Raw genomic sequence first — 11,288 nt, 5'->3', positions numbered from 1 at the left:
AAAGGCAATGTATGAATATAATATCAACCCAAATGATGAGAAAAGAATGAACGTTTATATCAAGAAAAAGGACTATAAATATTATTGTCGTAAATGTAAAAACAATTATAATAAAACATTTGCCCAATCTCTAAATACAATAAAACATAAATCACCACGTGAATTCTGAAAGAGTTTTAAACAGAAATCGCCAGGAAATCGGGGTAGACTCTTTTTATGAACATTTTAAAAATCTTTCTACAAATCATGATAAACGTGAAACTAATAATGATTGCGAAGACTTTGTAAAAACTTTCTTAGAATCAGAATGCAACAATGCTACATTTGAAGAACTTGATAAACCGATATCTGTGGAAGAGATTGTTCTAGCATCAAAAAGCTTAGGTATTAATAAAGCTTGTTCTAGATATTTCCCAAAATGTTGGTCATCCGGTATTATTATTCCTTTACATAAAAAGGGTGATCCAACAGACCCGAGTAATTATAGGGGAATTACGATAACAAGTTGTTTTGCTAAGTTTTTCACTGTGATCATAAATAACAGCTGTAGAAAATGACACAATTACGGATGCCCAGTTTGGGTTTAAAGCAGTTTATAGCACTGTAGATGCTATTTTTATATTACATTCTTTGATTGAAAAGTTTATAAATGATAAGAAGAAACTATTTTGCTGTTTCATTGACTTTAAAAAAGCATACAATCTAATTGATAGGAACTGCCTATGGTATAAATTGATAAAATGTGGTATTGATGTGTAATATATTCAATGTATGAAGATGTTAAATTGTGTGTGAAACATGTCAATACGTTGTCTGAATTTTTCAGTAGCGAAGTATGGGTCTCTTTCAAGGTGAAATAACTTCACCAATAATGTTCAGTCTCTTTTTGAATGATTTAGAAAATTTATTACAAGAAAATTTAGATGATGGTATAACATTAGATCAAATATCGATTTATTTGCTATTATTTGCAGATGACGCCGTTATCTGTTCTGAATCTGCTCAAGATTTACAAAATTCCTTAAATAGTTTAGAAAAATATTGTAACAAATGGCATCTTACTGTAAACGTAGATAAGACCAATATTGTTTTTTTTAGAAAGGGCGGAGTTTTAAATAAAAGTTATAAGTGGATATATGGGGGTTTAAATATAGAAATTGTAAAAACGTTTAACTACATATATATATGTATTGTTTTGTCTAGCGGAAGTTCGTTCATACCAGCGACCAACACACTAAAAGGCAAAGCACTACGGGCTATGAGCTAATTATTTAATGTAACAAGAGATAAGCAAGTTCCCATTGATATTATGTTCAACCTGTTTGATGCATATGTTCTACCAATTCTAAATTATAGTTGTGAGGTATGGGGAAAATTTGGAAATTGTACATTGGAAGTTCTGTAAATGGTTGCTTAATGTGAAAATGTCAACAAATGCTCTTTCATTGTTTGCAGAAGTAGGCTAATTTCCATTATATATTTCATGTCATGTAAGAATTGTTAAATATTTTATAAAAATATATCAAAATAAAACAAGCAAGTGTATAATAAATTATATTGTTAATTGTCAGAGATTGGAGATAGAGTCAAAGTCTAATACTGTAAACTGGTTGTCTAAAGTCAAAGCACTTTTGCAAAGTGCTGGATTTAATGATGTGTGGATGTATCCAGAATCAGTTAAGCTAAATATATTTATACCAGTCCTACATGGTCGTTTAAATGATACTTATATCACAAATTGGCACTCTAGTGTACATATTTGTTCTTCTTTGTATTTGTATAAACATATCAAAACCGATTTTAGCAGGTCTAAATCCCTGGATATTGTTGACTCTATGAAATTAAGAAATATATTAGCTAAACTTAGATTATCATCTCACAGTTTATTCCTAGAAACAGGTAGACATAATAATATTGATAGAAATGACCGAAATTGTACTAATTGCAACAATATCGAAGACGAATATCTCTTTGTATTGATTTGTACTTTGTATGAGTCTCTTAGGAAACAGTATATATCCAACTATTTTACAAGAAACCCTAGCATGTTTAAATTTTTAGAATTGCTGAATTCAGAAAGGAAGTCAGTGTTAACAAAATTAGCTATATATTGTAACAAAGCTTTTAAATTAAGATTTGATTCATTGAATGCCGGATAATGCTATATAAGACCACCTTGTTGTATTGTTTAAAGTTATATAAGGATTGTATATATTACATGTGTTGTATTACACTCTCACTAGTTTATTTCATTTATTGATATGCGTTAACCATTTTTCATATTCATGCATGTATATATTTGTTGTATATGAAGATGAGCTGTATATGCTAAATTCAAAATAAAATAAAATATATGTTCTGTTCTGTACAAAATACTAGGTTTATGGAGATACACTAAGCAATCCTCGATAGTATAGTGGTGAGTATCCCCGCCTGTCACGCGGGAGACCGGGGTTCAATTCCCCGTCGGGGAGAAGCTTACCTTTTGCGACAATATATATTTTATTCAGAACGGATAAAATGGCCGCTGGCAACAAAAAGAGCATTTTAAAGGGACTCCATTGATATTTTTTGCGATGACGAGACTGAAATAATCTTTGAGTAAAATGTTCCATATGATTTGTTTGCACGTCTAGACCTGCAAAGTTTCAGGATCATTCGCTTACACCGTTTTTTCCAGAATAATTATTCTAATTGTGAAAAATGGCGCAAAATTGAAAAGCGTTGCAATGCTTTTCATTCAAGACGGGCATGGAATATGCAAGATTCCGATTTTAAATTTATTTCTGAGTATATTTCTTAATCATTTTTTGCATTTGTTTCTGTTTTAAGTGCCACTGCTGATCTATGTAAGAAATATTAATTTTATGATTTTAGGCTTTTGTATCTCAATTGAATTCCTTTAAATTAAAAACTATTTGACTTAATAAGATTAAAATAACACAGGAGCTTACTTACTTTTTTCAGACACTAATAGAATATCAAAGACTTTCTTGTCATCAATGTCCTCCATATTATGTATAAAATCACTTTTTATGCAAATAATATCTGCTTTAAAAAGAAATGATTTTTTGTGACAGCACATACTATTTCCGTTGTTTGCCAATACACTTTGGGATTGTGAGTAAAATCAAATCGACTATGTTTCTTAATATGGCATCCAAATTTGTATATCTGTGAAATGAAATTTTTAATATTTAGCTACAGAAATTATATATACTTAAACTTTACTGTAATACAATTTAGAGCGTCTCTTTATAATGTTACATTTATCTGTTGTTGTTTCTACATTGTCGAGTGTTTCTGTAAATCGTGAATTTAGACAGTCAATTTATGGAATCAGATTGAGGGATTTATAAATTAATGGCTTCAACCAAGTATGATAATAAGGCACGAGTGTATGATAATAAGGCACGAGTGTATGGAGTATTAGCCTGGGATTCAGGCGTTGATAGTTTTTGCTTATTTATAACATTTTTTCTTTATTCATAACATATGCGCTATTCCGTATTCGTTCGTCGTTTTGATAGTATCAAAAAAAATTCGATTTGCCAAACAGAAACATAAAAAAATCGACAGACTGGAACCCAGGCTAATATTGATTGTATACAAGATAGAAAAAATAATTACGACAACTTTATCAAAATTTTGGGCATCTGCACATAAGCTATTTATTGAATCCGGAAGATATACGAATACTCCGCGGGAGCAACGGATATGTAAGTCCTGTAACATGAAGAGAGTTGAAACAGAGTTTCACTTTTAATAGTGCATTTCAGTAGGTTATATATAGAGACTTTAATGATGGTAAAATAAGTTTTTAAATGATACAGAATTGACAAAAAGTTATTAAAACCGCTACCTCGTCACATTTTATGCCTTTAGCACAAATTATATCAATATAAAATTCATAATTAAAGAATATATGATTAATTTTTATTAATTTTATTACCTCCCTTTAATACAATTACACAGAGGATGACTTTCACATACCAACATTTACTTTCTTACCACTTATTAACATGTTTGAATTATAGTAAATATTAAGCATATGTTGACCCTTTTCTTTGGTTATTTACGTGAATTGTAACTGTCGTGTGCAATATGTAAATAACTTTATTTGGTCTCTTCACAATATATACTCACCGTGTATACATAGTAACGCCGGAATGTGAAAATAACGGACGATTCGTGCAATAAGAAATGCAGAATTTTGTAATGAAATTTGGGGGCTGCCTGACAGGATTTCCAACGCGGTAAGGAAACTGGCCAATATATTTTTTTATTTAACCGAACTGAAAAAAAATGAAAAGCTGCATACGGCTGCAAAGACATTACTCTTTATCCATCATCCACGAAATTGTTAACTTTTCAAGATCATTCGTGAAAATGATGAACTTGACTACCGTTTTGAGCGAGAATTTGGCAGTACAACAATGCATATTATACAGTATAATTTCGATTTTAGTTAGACAAGTGACACTGATACTGCAGTACTTTGATATAATTTTTCAAAATGCACACGCATGTTCAGGTTCAGAAATAAAATATGGTCAGAAAAGTAACTCCATCTTATTAAATAGAATCAGTGAAACAATATTGAGGTCGTGTTTCTTTTTATGTATGGGTAAGAGTTCGTATTAAGACGACCGTAGGGAGTCTTATCGAACTCTTACCCATATAACTGCAAATCGGCTCTTACAACTCGATATCAGATAAAAATATAGAAAGTGTCACCTCTTTAATTAAGCATAACATTATTTTTCCCCAGCAGTCACGTACAAACAAGGATGGGGTCCAATTACTTAATCTGGCATGTAAAACAATGAGTTTTCAACAATACCTAGGATTGTTAATGCAATTCATTCCTGTCATATAAAACAGAATAATGTTTTGCTTACTTTTTCTAGAAAATATAAACAGTCAGCAATTAATAATTGACATTTTTCTTAGAGTTAAAAGGATATCAAAAAGTTACTGTGTTCTCATTTGTCTCTGCCAGCTGAGCTTCACGTGCATTATCTATATAATAAATTTGAATGTATCCTCACATTGCTACAGTGTTATCAGCCTTTTTAGAAACACCTGACCTGGCTAATTAAAATATGCCAATCACAATTTTCACTATCAGCACTGGTTTCTTCATGAAAAAGCGGCTACACTAATTACTGCCGAGTAAGAGCCGATTTGCAGTTATAGCATTATAATTATATCTTTTTTTGTATAAGAAATTAATGTAAGCTGAAAATATCAATTAAACAATTTTGTTAACTTTAAGGAACGAAAACGAGTTGTCTTTTAATTGTGGCAATAGAAAATATTTTAGATACTTTTTCAGAATAACTTATGCCTTAATTGTATAATTAGTTTTACTTTTGAGGCATCACTTTGATGTGAACGTATGTAACCCTTAACAGTTTTATAGACACATAACAAAATGAATAGCAATAGATCTATGAGTGTGGCACTTTACACATGTACCAAACATTATCCACATAATAACATTTCATTATGTTTTCCTCTGTATTAATTTGCAATATAAATTTTTAAGATCGTCATGATTTTAAGAACTCAGAAAAAGAAAAGAAAAAAGAAAGAATGTTATATACGTTTCAAATTTGTGTGAAAACAAAATTGGTACTGTCATATTCAAAAGTGTACAGAAAGCATTTTCCTTGATAAAGATTAATTACAGCTTCTAGCAAAACTTACTTAAAATTTATTTATAACAAGCTAAAAAACAAAGTATCTCGTGGCCACGACTAAGCTATCTCGTGGCCACGACTTAGTAACTCGTGGCCACGACATAGTATCTCGTGGCCCCGACTTACCTATCTCGTGGCCACGACTTAGTAATTCATTGCCACAGCAATGTATCTCATGGCCACGACTTAGTTATCTCGTGGCCACGACTTAGTAACTCGTGGCCACGACAATGTATCTCCGCTATCTCTCGGCCACGACTTAATTATCTCGTGGCCACGACAAAGTATACGTATCTCGTGGCCACGACTTAGTAACTCGTAGCCACGACATAGAATCTCGTGCGCACGAGATTCTATAACAACACACATGTCACCTTTATGCCACTATAGTCCGGACAGTAATCATTACTTTCTATAAAATGTACAGGTCTTTCACAAATTATGTAGTCTTTCCTGTGCCCATTCCACACCCTAGCATTCCAATCACCTATCAAATATATAATCCCCTCTGTTTTATAACAATAGACATCGTTTTGTACAAGTTCAAAAAGATCATCATTTATACAGTTATACGCCGGTGATCCATCGACCCAGATAAAGACATCTGCAAGAAATATATCGTCGGATGTATGATAAAAATATAGTTAGTTGCAGCCATATGATTGTGTTGAAATATTAATACCGTTACTTATTTACTGTTTTTAATGTAAACTACCACGCCTCCACTGCATCGCTTGGCTCGACGATTCTGTAATTTGAGATAAAAGTCATAGCATTTATAACCATGAACTTCAAAGTCTGAGTTTTTATTACAGGAAAACTATATCATAGTTTGAAAGTTTAATGATAAAATCACTGTCTTTAAGTTTACTTATATTCAATTCATTAATGGTCCACGATAAATCACGCAGTCCAGCCTCGTCGCAATCTTACTTCTTCGCACCACTTGATCAGTTTTATCTAGATTAAAACGTTAACGCCGTATCATCTCTCTATCTTTAAAGAATGCTTTGCGACTATTCTGCGAGGTGCGTGGTTCAAAGTATTTTTATTGTAATTGCCCATGCGATGCTCACGTTCAATTTTCAAATTTCATACCAAAGCATGAGCGATTTTTAGCTTTTCTACAAGAAATGTACGCTACAATGATTCCGTCTACCCGTGTGTTCCATCTTTAAGCTCTGCACATGTGATGTTGCAAAATATCAACTTAATACGCATACGTTGAAATTTCACATATTAAAGTTCGTCTTTGGTTTTAGTGTCATCTTTATGCATTTCAGTAATTTCACTTTGTGCTTTGCCAAGGGCAAATTCTATGTTATCAGCACACTGATCAATATCCGAAACTTTCTGATTGGTGCGTTTGTTTTGATCATGCACAAAAGTCCAGATTTTTTTTCAAAACTGACCTTTTTTCTAGCATATCTGGAGTATTTAATGAAGAATAAGGATTATAAGCGTCCATATTGGCAGGTAAAACAAGACGTAGCCATATTCAAATACGTATAACTCTATTTGCTGTTCATATATGAGATATTTTTCGCCTTTCTAAATATGCATTTATTATATATCAAAGCTATATAGTTTATAATAAACTTGGATATTTTTACTCATGCAATATTGAATCTCATCATATGTATATATATTAACAATTAAATATTTGTTGTTTAAGAAGTTCAATTCAGACTTTGAAAATATCTCTTTTCTGTTGGACTTTTTTTATATTTGCAAATTTGCTATTATTCACAAAACGTGATATATCACTCCTATACTACATATTGACCGACATTTGAAACTGTCTGTTTGCCGTCTAATGTGATATACTGAAGATATGTTCGTATTATTTGTTTAATAGATATTTTCCTGACAATTACTCCTACACCACTCATCATTATGGTTTTGGTATTTAAGGTTAACAAAATATTACAGTTATTGCCTATAATTTTACGGCACTAGTTTCGTTAATCAGATACGTGGAAGACATTCCGTATGATGGCTTATATATATGTTATATTTCAGATCCTTAAAGATCGTTCAGCACGACATTATTGTTGTGCTTGTGGTATTTTAAATTTTAACTTTTCGGCATCTTTCTAGTTGGGTGGTTCCAATATTCCTTCTTGAATACTGTTGAATCACCCTATGGATATGTGGCCTGCTTTTTAAATTTGTCTTTTGACGTCATATCTGTGATATGCAGGCTTCATAACCTCTGATCCCCTTTCAAAATTCCATTTTATTTAGTTCCGCCCATTGTTTTCTCGTTTAGGGCACACGCTTTCTATAACTTGGGGACCATATGCCGCTTTTCATGGAATGGCACGGAGGTGTCAAGTTGAAGGTTCCATGACAACCGCCGTATGAACACATCTGCGGATGTTTCTAATTTTCAAAATTTTACCATTTCATGTTTAAATGTTGAATTCTGCTTAAGCCGGTGCTAGGGGGCCTGCAACATTTTCAATTATGTTGCGTTGGACGTTCTTTAGGGATTCTTATTTTCTCTTTTTTTTTGCTTTACTTTTCGTTTGGAGTTTCCAATTTTATCTAATTCGCCCTAGTATTTTCATAACGGTTTTAAAATTATAATCAAGTATAACCGCTTTTCTTCAAACGTAAAATTGACATGGCCTTATCCTCTTATCTATGATAAGACAAATCTACGTCTGATTTGCCAAACTGCTGTAATAATAACGATATTAAGCTTTCACTCAGTCTTGCTTTCGGGGCACGTTTACATATAATCTAACAATATCCGTCATTCTTAGCTGAAGACGAAATACATAATCACAGTGGTTTTACAGCAAAATAAGAATAGCTTACAGAGTGTGGCCAATTTAGACTTCCATACACCATGTTTAATACAAAAGAGCAAAACAAAAAAATGACCAAGGTAGCCACTTCATCAATATCACAACGTATTTCTTTGTTTTCATTTTCCTTCAATTATATGATTGTTAAAACTCCTACAAAACACTTGTGAAGCATTCAAATTTCGTGTCCATTCAAGTATGAAAAAACAAATGATCACTATGCACTACGTTAAAATAATAATAAAACGAATTTTACCAATAACTTTAACAATTCTGAAATCCGTTTCTTTCCAAAGTTTTAAACTTACAAGTTTGGATATCTGCGAAAACCCAAACTGTAAATTACAAATTGAATGTGAATTTGCTCAATTATTGTGTAATGCACAGCACGTTTTTAATATTGTGTCATTTATGCCAAAACTAATTATTTAAGACATGAAATCCTAGGACAAAAGTCATGTATCAAAGAAAGCACAATGATTAAGGAATACAGGTCTAACGAAAGGACTGTAGCAATAGAAATACAATGCTGTTCGCTTACCAACTCCATTACAAGTAGAGATACTGATAGCGAACAGCATGGATCCTGATCAGACTGCGCGGATGCGCAGGCTGGTCTGGATCCATGCTGGTCGCAAACGCACTATGTTGGTTTTGTCGTGACGCGGCTGATATGTATATATCATATTAAAGACATATAAGATACAGACATGTAACAATTTTATAATAAATCATTTACCCGATATCTGTTCGAAAGTGAACATGGCGTGCGCAGGAATAAGACACCCGTCCACGTAACTGCACATATATTTACAATATTCCCTTGTCCCTTTTTCAAACAAAAACAGCGTAGTTATTACATATAACGGAATGTTGTTCAAATTATCATCTACAAAGATAACAAACTATTTAAGCTAAATGTTGATGTACTCCATATCAATTACACATTTGTAGACTTTTTAAATGATTTTATAATTTTCATTAATAGATATTTCAGTCAAAACCATCTCAATGTATTTCCTGCTAATATTGTTTGTTTTGCATTTAGTTCAGTTTAATTATTTAAACTTTTCCATTAGTAACCAAAACACTGTAAGTTTTCTTTAAAAGTCTTCGACATTACAAAGGTTCACAAGTTTGCAGTTTACTTGTTTATTTTTTTTCAAACCATTATTTTCATGCTCAATATTAACAAAAATATTCAATAGATTTAAATATATACTTTGGATTAATTATCATTTTATTTGCATATGGCCGTTTTAAAAATGAATTATCATTGTTTTGTATTTGAAAGTAAAAATTTGTGATGGGCAGATGTCTGTAATGCACTGTTTTATATAATCAATTGCTCAAGATTTCTGGAGAACAAAATACTTGGCGTATAATTCTATACACCGGAGATGTGAACATCTGGTCCAAGATTTCCTGTAAACCAATTATAATGCCAAATCGAGAAGCCAAACATTTTAATAATGTTAAGATTTTTTCAATCTTAATCAATTTGCAAAACAAAAACTGCACTATAATCAGATTGTGCTATCTAATGATTGTCAGACGTAGGGAATTATTTTTCTGAGAATCATACCTAGATTCCGACAATTCATCAATGAACTATTATACAAATATGGACTTTTTAGCTGTTGAATATGATGTGATATGTACTGAAAAAATTAATATTGACCGAGGCGATAGCCGAGGTCAATATTAATTTTTCAGTACATATCACATCATATTCAACAGCTAAAAAGTACATATCTGTTTTATTATATAATTTATAAATAGCTTTTATATGGCTTATCACATCTGTCATTGCATACGACGGAAATCATTATTATACAGCTTGTCTACTGTTTCCATAATTTAGCCCTTTCCATTGGCATTTTAATCTCTATTGTTCATAAAAATGTAAAACGTTAACTAAAATAGACTAATTTGACTCTAATGTACACCCCACTCAACGTTTTTTTCAGAATAATAACAACAAACTTGGAGTGACGTCACGTCAAAGTCTCGCGTCTTTTAGGGATTTCCAGAAAATCTTTTTTTAGAAGAAAAACCGGTGAATATACTCTGAAAATCTATTTTTAGAAAAAAAAAACAGTGAATATACTCTGATATTGACCTGTTATTTTTTACAAAAAGTTGCTTGTTAGCCAATCAGAGAAAGGCATTTCAAAGCTATTTATAGATTATATAATAATATCAGATACAAACAATACTAACTATATAAACATTTAAGTATGTATTCTTATACATATTTTTAAGAGATTACCCTTAAAGATTTATATAAACTTAACATGATATTCTATTGAAAAAATATATATAGAACAGTAGAAGTTACTATTTGATGAAGAGCTACCGATTCCGTTCCACGGTTACATAATCCTTTAATATTTCAATGGTAAATTGTTCAAATTGTTTTATTTCAAATATTGATATCTATTTTGTTATTCGTGCGAATTTAACAAACAGACATGGGATAACAAATTACATTCACAGCAGAAACGACAGTTTGTAAATTATAATTCAAAATGATATATTATGCCCAAATACGTAAGCACAGTAAGATAGTTAAAATGAAAATAAGATATCTAGACTATGTTATAACTATATTTATAGATCTGCGGATTCGTCATGTACAGAATATACTCGATAATACTGGTAATACCTATTTTTGGTTAAATCAAAATCTAATAGAAAATCGTAATATTCACAAGAAAATGAACAGGTGCCTTATAGATCAGTTTTATCAAACATGGTCCGGTTT

General features: G+C 31.5%; 1 non-coding gene across 1 annotated transcript; it reads left to right on the top strand.

Moving 5' to 3' along the window:
• Positions 1-2,402: 2,402 nt before the first annotated feature.
• Positions 2,403-2,474, top strand: Trnad-guc (transfer RNA aspartic acid (anticodon GUC)). The gene has a single exon. It is a non-coding gene; the product is annotated as a tRNA-Asp (tRNA).
• The last annotated feature ends 8,814 nt before the right edge of the window (positions 2,475-11,288 follow it).

The sequence above is a fragment of the Ruditapes philippinarum genome, unplaced genomic scaffold (genome assembly GCF_026571515.1).
Source record: "Ruditapes philippinarum isolate M1 unplaced genomic scaffold, ASM2657151v2 ctg1647_1_1_1_1, whole genome shotgun sequence".
Classification (NCBI taxonomy): Eukaryota; Metazoa; Mollusca; class Bivalvia; order Venerida; family Veneridae; genus Ruditapes; species Ruditapes philippinarum.
This window is presented reverse-complemented; position numbering and strand designations above follow the sequence as displayed.